Source organism: Manis javanica, chromosome 2 (assembly GCF_040802235.1).
Source record: "Manis javanica isolate MJ-LG chromosome 2, MJ_LKY, whole genome shotgun sequence".
NCBI lineage: Eukaryota > Metazoa > Chordata > Mammalia > Pholidota > Manidae > Manis > Manis javanica.
Window position 1 is genome coordinate 90,675,519 of NC_133157.1, and position 12,012 is coordinate 90,687,530.

Genomic DNA, 12,012 nt, shown 5'->3' on the forward strand with positions numbered 1-12,012 from the left:
GGAGTACACAGGACCCTTGTAGATATGGAACTGTCCTGTGTGTTGATTGTGGGGGGTCACAAGTATCCACATGCATCATATATGTAGGTATATATCCACATATGCCATAAAACTTCACAGAATGAACACACATATACACATAAAATGGATGAAATCTGAAAAAAGTTACCTGGTTGTGATACTGTACTATAGTGATGTTACTATTAGGAGAAATTGAGGGCAGTGTATATGTGATCTGTTCTACTTCCCAGACTGCATGTAGATCTACAATTATCTCAAAAAAAGTGTTTTAAAAATGGGTATATTGGCATCTAATGATATAGCTTCAAAAATATGTGGCTATATAGTTAAATTAATACATTACTCTTCTCAAAGCACATAGAACAGGATTCATAAAATAAGCAAAGATAATTAAATAAGAGGAGGACTAAGCTGCTATTCAGGTCCATATAGAATGTACACCACCACCACAGAAGGCCATTCTCTTTGTCCTGTTATCCACCTGCTACTGAGTGTTCTAAGTAAATGTCCAACAAGCACATGAAGAGATGTACAAAATCACTATTAATTGGAGATGTGCAAATTTCAATAGCAATGAGACGCTATCTTCGATTAAGTATGCCTTGAGTTAGCAAAACCTAGCAATCTGAGCGATCCCAGTGAGCCATGGGGGAGATGGACTGCCACGTTTAAATGCGGAGCTCACCTGTCAGCTTGTACAAGCAACCAGGCACCGCTCAACAATGTTTAATACGCAAGAACCACAACTCCCACTTCTGGGAAGTACCCCGGAGGCTACATGCGCAGACCCACACGCTTGCTGTGATCACGGAATGTGGGGAAGCAGGCTGGAAAATGCCTGAAGCGTTGGAAGCAACAAGCCACATATGCAGAGAGCCCCGAGGGGAGCTCACTGGAAAACGGGTTACCCAACAATTGAGAGGCTGAACAAATGGCTGCACACGCGCAGATTCCATGCGGACTGAAAGTGCACATACAGCCACACAGCCTTTAACGAGGTCATACATGTCTTCAAGGCCGTGGAGTCCAAGAGCGCATGAGTCTTGGAGGTGGGATTGAAGTAGGAGCAGGAAGTTAGAAACAAATGGGGTCAGAAACAAAAAGCAGCAAAAGCTTCTGCATGGATTGATGAAAAGAATGTTAAAACCGTAAACTACAAATACAGAGAAAACAGCTAGACTATTACATAGGGGTGGAGGGGTCAGGTGCAGAAATATCCTAGGTGGCCTCTGCGAAATGAGAGTGGGACAAGGAAGGCCGGCTTCCTTTAAGACCCTTTTTGTTTCCTTTCTTTAACCTCGTGCAGGCACTACTTTGGTAAAATAGAAAAGGAGCGGTGGGTCAAAGACTGGCAAACAAGATGAAAGCTGGCAAGGATCTCAGGGCCCCGGTTCTCAGCCCCCCTGCCCCAGCCCATCGCCCGCCCCTGGCGAAGCCCACAGCCCTGGCTCGAAGGGAGGGCATGCCGCTTGCTCCAGAGCCCGCTGCCGCTTCACGCACTGGCCGCTTTGGGAAGGCCAGGTAGGAAGGGCTGAGAGGCCGGTGCTGCTCAGCTGGCTTCCCCAGTACGGTTTCCACCCTTCACGCTCCTGTCTCCTGACACCTGTTCCCCTGAGTTCCGCAGAGGAGATTCCCAGGGAAGGAGCCAGAGGCCAGGGAGGAGCTCAGGGCAAGGACGAGCTACGGACCCACAGGGAGGGTGGGCCTGCCCCTCCATGGTGGCGTTTTGCTCTCCTACCTGCTGGGGTGATGGGAGACAACCCTGGCATGGAGGCTGGGCCACACAGGCACGTCTGCCCTGCCCAAGATGGGAGGCCCTGTCAAATCAAGGCTGCCTGGTAACCCCACGTCCTTTCCCGGGGAAAATGCAGCCATTGTTTCTACGCAGGACAGGCCTCTGTCACCGGCCAAGCCTGTTTGAAGAAAGTTATTTCCACAAAACTCTGAAGGAAAAGGCTGCAGAAACGTGTCCTGGTTCCAGTCTCCCCCTAACAGCGCTGAACCAAGTGCACGGAGGCATGCTGAGCCCCTAGGCTAGAGGGCTGTGGTGGGGGCAGCTGCAAGGGCAAGCGAGTCCCTCTGCCCCTGTCCCAGTTCCTAGCTCCTGAGCCCCCCTTGCACACACCCAGCCAAAGCCTTGGCAGCCTCTGTCTCCTGAGTTTCTTCTCCCAAGAGCCAGAAAAGAACAGTGAAATTTCTGGGCCAGCAGGTCCTAGGCATGCCCTCCACACCATCAGGCCTTCTCCAGAGACTGCCATGGCCTCAGATGCCCACCCAGCCCCTTGTCCCCAGCCTTCCTTCCCACTCCCAGGGCAAACCATGGCCTCCACCAAGCCTCTTGGGAAGTGGGAGCAGGGAGGCCCAAGTGGGCCATGCCTGGCCAGCCTGGTGGTGGGTGAGAGGCCTGGGGCCAGGCCTGCAGGCCCCCACCCGACTCCCATCCTCGCAGGCGCCTGGCTGAGCACAGCACTGTGAGCAAGCCGGCGGTGACACCCTCCCACTGTCACAGTGAGCCAAATCAGTGGAACCATTATTGAGTCCCACTAATACTTTTCACTTGACGTACTAAATTTTAAATTAAGAAAGCTTGAATTTCAATTCAGAATGAGATGTTCTAATTGCACTTTTTAAAGAGTCAAGGCATTTGGCATCACCACCTCCACTTACAACCACCAAGGCCACTCCTCACTCCAGGTCATTCCCTGTGATGGAGGCGCTGCCGCCTGACACACTGGGGCATGCTGCATTCACTGTAGCACTGTTCCCAGAGCTATGGGCCCACAGGTGCCCAGACACCCAGACAGAGAGATTGACCTGGCCTCAGGGGTGCTGGGAGGTGTGACAGAACCTGGGTAAAACAAGCCTGAGCTTGAGTGCAATCAAAGAGGCCAACTTGCCCCGCTGCACCCCACAGTCAACTTGGAAGGGTCTATTTGCACCACCTTTTTGGATGTGGCCAAGGCTTGGCCCTGAGCCTGTGCAGGGGCCAGGGCCTCAGGAAGGGCCATCCCACGGCTGGCTGGCTCCCACCCTGGGTGCAGCAGGCTGAGGCTCTGAGGGGCTCCCTGGCATTGTAGTGTGGCCTTGTGGTGGCTCTTGATTTTCGTCTTCTAAGGACAGCTTGCACCATAGGACTGATTGTAATACTCATCTCCTGTCAAGAATCTCCTTAGGCTGAAGTACCGTGGGAGTGCTCACTTGTGACGTTTACCTACAAGGCTGCACTTTCCATGCAGGCTTGCCACTTGTATTTTATTACTGCAGTAGGTGGAAATGAAATTTGAAAATTAAAAAAAAAGAACAGCTTATCAGTTTGATTCTTAACCATCATAACTCATGGAAGCACTGAAGGGACTATTTATTCCTGAAGCAGCTGTGCAGCTCTCCCAAGCACCTAGGCTGCGGGGCTTACTGAAGAGGTTGCACTTTCTTCCCAGAAGGAGCCAGGAAGCAGGCAGGGCTGCTGCCCATCTGGGACCCTCAAAGGGAGAAAGAGGAGGGGGGAGCAGGGAGTGTTCCCAGCACTTGTGGAAGCAGGAGGCCACCCACCTCTGCCCCGGCTGGTCCTCTCCTACACCTGGGGCAGGGTGCGACTGACTCTGCTTGAGCTGCAGTGATTGTGCCCCAGTCCTGGAGGCTGGAAGGCCAAAGTAAAGGTGTCCGTAGGGCTGGTTTTTCAGGGTGTGTAAATGGCTGTCTCTCCCATATCTTCTTGTGGTCATCCCTCTGTGTCTGCTCTGATCTCCTCTTCTTATAAGGACACCAGTCATCCTGGATCAGGGCTCACCCGGTGACCTCATTTTACCTTAATCGCCTCTTTAAAGACCCCATCTCCACACACAGTCCATTCTGAGGTCTGGGGATTAGGTCTCCTACAAAAGGATTTGGGGACATGATGACTCAGCCCAGAGTACAGGGTGTCTTCTGGCAGCACACTGTGTTGTCCTGACCTCTCCTACAAGGTGACAAGGGGACCAGGGCTGGGGAAGGACACTCAATTCAACCTCAGGGGTGGAGATGGTCCGCAAAGGCAGTAAGAAAATAAGCCTGGCAGGACTTGAATATAGCAAGTCTCTTCCCATCTTGTCCACTAGAGCAGGGATCAACAAACTCCACCTGGACCAAACGCCACAACAGGCCAGCTCCTGGTCCTGCACATGAAGCTGTACCGGGGCATGGCCACACCCCTGTGTGCATGTCATGTCTGTGGCCATTTCGCAGAGTTGAGTGGCAGGAACAGGGACCACACAGCCCCCAAAGCCTAAAATGCTTAGTGGAAAGCATGTGCTATCCCTGCTCCAGAGACAAGGCAGGGACATGTCCTCTGCTCACAGCTGTGACCTCAGCACCCACATAGTAGGGACTCCATCAGTATTTGCTGGATGAGCAGGAGCTGAAAGTGTGGTGAGGTGAAACACAGGAGACCCCTCACATGAGCCAGTGAAGGCCTTACGTCCTGGAGGCAGCACCCATGTGCATCAGGTTAATGTTCATCTGTGTCCCAGCAAGACCACAGTGAGTACGAGCTGCCCTTTCTGTAGTAAAGGGCCTGGCACTTCCTTTGTCCCCTACTACCTCCAGTAGCACTCAGGGCCCTCAGGACCTGTTGTTCACTCTGTCCCACAAAGTATGGAAGCCCCGCTAACCCCATGACCATGAGCACGAGCTCCTCCTTCCTGGGCTCTGACACGCAGTGACGCTGGCTGCATTGGATATGCTCTAAGACACTGTCTGGGGCCAGAATCAAAGTGGCAAAGGTATTGTCCGTCACCAATCAGACTGAGCACTTGCAAACAAGGGACCTGACCACACTTCCTGCTCCCCCAAATCTCAGTCTCACTGCGACCTTAGGACTTGTCAACACTCAGGGCCTGGAAGACACAGTGCTCCCCCCTCGCCACAGCTATTATTAGGTCTCAGTGGTCTTGATCCCCCTTTGACCCCGGGTGGGCTCAGAGTTCCCAAGGATGCCCCTCCATTTCTTGGGAGCCTGGGACACCCCAGTGTGATACCAAAGTCCTCCCCACAGGTCCACTCACTGGCATAGAGGCGCAGATGCAAGTCAATTGCCAGGAATAGCCTCAGGCATCCCATACTTCCCCAAGTTATAACTGCAAAATAAACGTGCATGGGTCCTGGTTCCAGCAGCCCTTGGGTGACCTCCTGAACTTGAGAGACAAGAGGAAAGAAGAGGCCCGGGGGAAAAAGAAGCCATTCCCTGGCTGATATCAGTACCCAGCCTCCTGGGATGGGATGCAGGTGTGGCCCAGATGACGCCTGGGTCCTCGCCCTCTTCTCGTGAGGTCCTGCGGCAGCGAGGCTGTGGGCCTGCCTTCTGACACAAAACACCTGAGTGGGGATGCTTTCTCATTTTTCCTGGGTGTGGGACCATGGGAAACTTACCACACTTGTGAAATGAACCAATAATCGCAACTCACAGAACTTCTGAGAGAACTAACGGCAGGTACACACTTTGCACAGGTGCCCAGCATGGAGAACACCTAACACATGTACATCCTGCAGACTAGAGAGAAGGGGGCAAATAAGCAAAAAATAACAAGGAAGAGTCAGAAGGGGGAGGAAACATGTTTTCTAAGTGTTCTAGGAATATTTTTTTCAAAAGTTTTACCAGGACAAAATGGAAGCAAATAAATGAGTTTTGTCCCCTAGACTGACGCTTATACGCTGACACACGTAAATACATACAGACCTACGCAGGTGGATGGTTGTTGCCATAGTAACAGGATGCAGACAACACTTGCTGGGATGCACTGGTATTCTGTCACAAGCTCTATCCATCAAAGACATCCAAGAAACCAACCTGAGAAGTATTTTCTGTCTCAACTGTTCAGGCTGGAGCTAACAGAGCCACAGTGCAAGCTTGTTTTAAGACATGGTTTGGCCTGAGGAGGAGTGAATCCCAGTATTCCTGCCAGAAATGTGCTGGGGCAGCTCCAGCAGATTCCTCAGATACCTCAGTTTCTAGCCCAGCTCCTCCACAGGTAAAACTCATCTTGCAAGACCAAGCCATGATTACATAGCTCAGTCTGGCGTGAGTGTGTGAATGCAAAGTGCTTCTATTCTTAAGCAAACACCAGACAGAGAAATATTTCTCCACTGACATGTAGCAGCCCCTGGCACCCAGGAACTCCTTTCCCCAAATCCTTTCCAAATAGGGAATGCACAGCCCTCTACGAATGAGCCCAGGGGACCCCAAAGATTCTGTGGATTTGAAACTATCCAATGCATACTTGAAATACCTGTCACCTTAGGTGTTCCGGAGGAGTGGTGAGTCCTGAAATAAGAAGCACCACACAAAGTACACAGTATCACCTTCCCTGAAACGCTTCTCAGGCTCCCCGGCCAGCAGCTTTCAGAAACTATTTTAGTAGCTTCAGTTAACTAACACAGGATCTATTTCTTTGCCAGGAAAGCATATTTTAAAATTTCAAATGTAATGAAATGGCCTGAAAATTCAGAGACATTAGAAATTGCATTGCCTAGTGTGTTTTGAGGTCTAATTATGTCTGTGCATTGGGTTTGGATTATTTTATTTGCTCTCACCACAAATCAACGGCTTAAGGATGGCTGAATTCTATTCTTCATTCATTGCTTCAACAATAACTCATATTTACCAATCACCTACTGTGTACCAAGCATCGTTTCAGCTTCTGCGCAGATGGTAGAGAACCAGACAGTGTCCCTTCCCAGGCAGAGCTGATAATCTAATGAGGGAGACAGACCACAGCAAAAATCTCACATTTATAATATCATATCAGGTAGTGGTGAGAATTTTGAAGAAAAACAAAGCAGGGTTAAGGATCCAGATGAAGGAGCAGGGTCAGGAGTGATTTCTAAGAGGAGGTGACATCTGGGCATCAATGAAGGGAGGGGGTGGCCAGTGGGGAAAAGCCCTTCAGACACAGGAGACAGAGCAATGGGGCCCCTGGGGGCAGAGGGTGGGACTCAAGGGGTGAGAGACGGCATGGACATCAAAGAGGGAGCATGAGGGCCTGGTGGGAATGCATAACATCTTAGGTTTTAAGTGGGATGGGTACCAATAAAGGGTTTAGAGCTCCCGGGATTTTCTATTCCATCTGATTTCATTTTTTTTTTAAATGGTCATCTCACTCCACTAAATTGATTTCACAACTTATCAATACAGTTATCAACATACAGTTTGAAAGCCACACTCTGGTGGGTAACCCTTGCTTCCGAATTATCCTTATCAAAGTATTAAAAAAGAGATCTAGCAAGTTTGTACTATCTATACAGTCAGAAAACTGCAGAGTGATTCTGTAAATGGAATCAAATAACCTGCACCACACCTTTGATGTGCGTTTGCTTATACACGAGGACACCAAACTGGCCCAGATGCCCAGGAGTGGCAGTGTAGGGCTGCCGGGCTGCCCAAGAAGCCATGAGTCATCAGACCCAGTCGGTCTGGCCCAGGAAGGCAGTCTGCTGCAGAGCTACGGCCCCAGGTTCCAGCTCCCTGTGTCAGCACCACATGTGCCACGTGGGGCCTTGTCGGCACCAGGCAACCACGGCAGGGCAGAGCAATCTAGACCCACAGATACTCTTACCAGAAAAAGGGTCCCATGCATCCTACATCTCCAGTTCTGGTTGGCCTTGGGGCAGCTCTTATCTCAAGTTGGCATTCCTATGTGGGCCCTCTACTCACAGAATTCCTGGGTATTAAAAGAACATGAGAAGTCACATCCCGGATCCCCATGCTGCCCTGCAGGATGGCACCTAAATCTTCCAGAGCAGGTATAAACTCAGTTTTGCAGACAGGCCCACACGGCAGCCATCCAGACACCCACCCAGAGTCTCCCTAGTCTATCACATATGCCTTTCTAGAAACGAAAGCTCATCCCCACTAGGTTTGTTCCTGTTTTCGAAAACCAGGCAGTCACCAGCCATCAACCTCCTGTCCCAAAAGCCCCGTTCCCCTCAGCCTCATGGGCCTGCACGTGGACCTTCACAGGGCCTCCTGAGGAGTTGGTGTCAAGCTGTCATCAAGCACTCACTGACCCTTGTCCTGGGGGTGACAAGTGCTCAGGAAAGCCAGGGAGCACACTACGGGCAGGACTGTCCTTCACATTCTTCAGCTGTCACTCCATTAGGCTATGGGGCCAGCCAGCCTCAGCTCGGCCTTGGGAGCTCTTTGTACACTTTGGGGCATTCAGGCATGCCTCCCATCCCCCACAACTCAGCCTGAATTCTCCCCCATTAACCCTTCACGGACATGGGCCACTTCCTCTCTCCGCCCACACCGAGAACACTGCATTGCAAGCTCCCCGTGGGGTATGTGTCTTAGTAATTCACGTGAAACAGAGGGCCCTGTGCAAGCCTCGGCCCCACGTGGTGCCTCGGTGGTGGGTGGACCCAGCGTCCTTCCAGAGCCCTGGGCTGCACTGGCTGCCAGGAGGGCCTCAGAGTTCAGCCGCCTCACTTGGTCACATGCTCTCCACTGCCACACGGCAGTTTTCTAATCAGCCCTTGTGTGAGGACAATGGTGAGGACGCAGAGACGAGTACATCACAGTTAAGATCCTGCGTAAAGGGGCCGGAGCCCATGCTGCAGCCTGTTGCAGGGGAGGGAGTCGTGGCCAATTGGAGAGCAGGGCCGTGGGGAGGGCTGCTTGCACATGTCTACGGGGGTGCCCAGCCTCTGCTGACATAGTGATGTTGTCCAGGGCTGGTGGAGTTCTTCTTTCGGAGCCCCTGTTTTTTTGGATTGTTTTGTTCTGCCTATTTAGTATGTTGGTTTGCTAAGCCATGAGGCACTTATCAGTTGGGTACCGAAATGTACCTGTTACTCAGGTAGTGTAAACAGAATTTCCAAGGGTCTGTACATGCATGTATTATAAATATGCATGTGCCTACTTACCAGGTCAATATTGTCCCTTAGTGTGCATTTTTCATACCCACGCATGCATATGCCCATGAAATGCAGAAGAATCTGTGTGGAATGCCTCATCCTTCATGTCACATTTACAGAAAACTTCCCATGAGCCTGTGGGGAGGGGTGTGTGTGAGTGTGTATGTAGGTAAATCAATTACTAAACCTCTTTTCTGAACACACTGGGTGACCTAGACAGTCCTGGAATGGAAAAAGTAAATTTAAGAAGTGGAGGTAGACCAGTACTTCCTGTCCCCACCCCCAGAACAGTCCCCATTGTCTGGGCTGGCACCTTGCTGTGCAGGCCAGGTCACTTTGGCCACAGCTGCCTCCACAGGGGTCTCACCCAGCAATCCTTGTGCTGGAGAACATGCCAAACTGCTCATAGCTTCAAAACTGTTTTGCTATAAAATGACGACCCCTGTTCAAAAATGATCTGGGGCTCACCTTTAATCCCTTCTACTCCAACTGCAGTATTGGCATGCTGTCTAAATAGGTGATGTAGCATATGCATGTACATACGTGTATATGTGTGCACGCACACATGTCCACATATCTCAGGACTATCTCAGGGCATAGAAAGGGCTTGTTGTGTCTGCAGCGTGTGAACAACTGACAGTATCAGGACTACCCGAAGGACTTGTGTCCTGAACATGTCTCCGAGCCCCATGTAATGTAGTGAAATCAAAACGTGCAGGGTGCGCCTTCCCACGGAGTTCCTGAGGGCAGCCTTGGACCCCTGCTCCCCTACTGCAGCTCTCTGCATCGACCAGGCTGCTGGTCTTGGAGAGGCCAAAGCCTCAGGCCAGAGCCTTCAAAACAGAATCCCAGGGGGCTGGTCTCTTCGAAAAGAGAAATCAAAATTAATTAATTAAAAAAGCTAAAAACTGGGAACAAAGATGGTGGCATGAGTAGAGCACCAGAAATCTCCTCCCAAAACCACATATATTTATGAAAATATAACAAAGACAACTCTTCCTACAATAGAGACCAGAGGACACAGGACAACATCCAGACCACATCCACACCTGCGAGAACGCAGCACCTCACGAATGGGGTAAGATACAAGCCCCAGCCAGGTGGGACCAAAGCGCCCCTCGCCCTAGCTCCCAGCAGGAGGACAGGAGTAGGAGTGGGGAGGGAGAGGGAGCCCAGGACTGCTAAATACCCAGCCCCAGCCATCCGGACCAGAGCACAGACACAGTGCATTTGTGGGGTGCTGGATACTAGGGAAACAGGGCAGCAAGACTGGTGAGTGGGTCCCTGAGGCCGGCACCTGAGAACAAAGAAAAGCGAGCAGCTTTTTTTTTTTAATATTTCTTTAATTTTTTTTTTTTTTTTTTTTTTTGGTGAGTGCTTTTTGGAAGTCTTAAAGGGACAGAGACCCCAAAACCGGACAGAAGCATCCCAGGACACTTAGTCAAGAGGCAGGGAATCTGGGGATCTCTGGGTACTCTAACGCCCTGGGCAGCAGGGAGCACAGAGGCCCCTCACAAAGATAAATAGCCTCCTGGCCACTCCCCCTCCAACACAGATCCACCATTTTGGAGTAGCAGCCTGAGGCAGGCTACGCTCACGGCAAAAGCGGAGATAAACTCCACAGCAGCGAGGCAGGAATCAGAAGACCTGTCTGCGCACAGCTGCCCAGCACAAGCCACTAGAGGTCACTGTTCTCCCAGGAGAGGAAGGCCACAAACCAACAAGAAAGGAAGTCCTTCCAGCTGTCACTCATCCCAGCTCTGCAAACTATTTCTATCACCATGCAAAGGCAAAATTACAGGTAAACCAAGATCACAGAGACAACACCAGAGAAGGAGAGAGACCTAACCAGTCTCCCTGACAAAGAATTCAAAATAAAAATGATAAACATGCTGACAGAGATGCAGAGAAATATGCAAGAGCTAAGGGATGAACTCTGGAGGGAGATCACAGATGCCAGGAAGGAGATTACAGAAGAGAAACAAACTCTGGAAGGATTTATAAGCAGAGTGGATAAGATGTAAGAGGCCATTGATGGAATAGAAACCAGAGAACAGGAATGCATAGAAGCTGACATAGAGAGAGATAAAAGGATCTCTAGAAATGAAACAATATGAAGAGAACTGTGTGACCAATTCAAAAGGAACAATATCCATATTATAGGGGTACCAGAAGAAGAAGAGAGAGGAAAAGGGATGGAAAGTATCTTGGAAGAAATAATTGCTGAAAAATTCCCCAAACAAGGGGAGGAAATAATCAAACAGACCACAGAAATACACAGAACTCCCAACAGAAAGGACACAAGGAGGACAACACCAAGAAACATAATAATTAAAATGGCAAAGATCAAGGACAAGGAAAGAGTTTTAAAGGCAGCTAGAGAGAAAAAGGTCACCTATAAAGGAAAACCCATCAGGCTATCATCAGACTTCTCAACAGAAACCTTACAGGCGAGAAGAGAATGGCATGATATATTTAATGCAATGAAACAGAAGGGCCTTGAACCAAGGATACTGTATCCAGCACGATTATCATTTAAATATCCTGGAGGGATTAAATAATTCCCAGACAAGCAAAAGTTGAGGGAATTTGCCTCCCACAAACCACCTCTACAGTGCATCTTACAGGGACTGCTCCACATGGGAGCACTCCTAGAAAGAGCACAGAACAAAACACACAATATATGAAGAATGGAGGAGGAGGAATAAGAAGGGAAAGAAATAAAGAATATCCACACAGTGTGTATAACAGCTCAATAAGAGAGCTAAATTAGACGGTAAGATACTAAAGAGGCTAACCTTGAACCTTTGGTAACTACGAATTTAAAGCCTGCAATGGCAATAAGTACATATCTTTCAATAGTCACCCAAAATGTAAATGGACTTAATGCACCAATAAAAAGACACAGAGTAATAGAATGGATAAAAAAAAGCAAGACCTATCTATATGCTGCTTACAAGAAACTCACCTCAAACCCAAAGACTTGCACAGACGAAAAGTCAAGGGATGGAAAAACATATTTCAGGCAAACAACAGAGAGAAGAAAGCAGGGGTTGCAGTACTAATATTAGACAAAATAGACTTCAAAACAAAGAAAGTAACAAG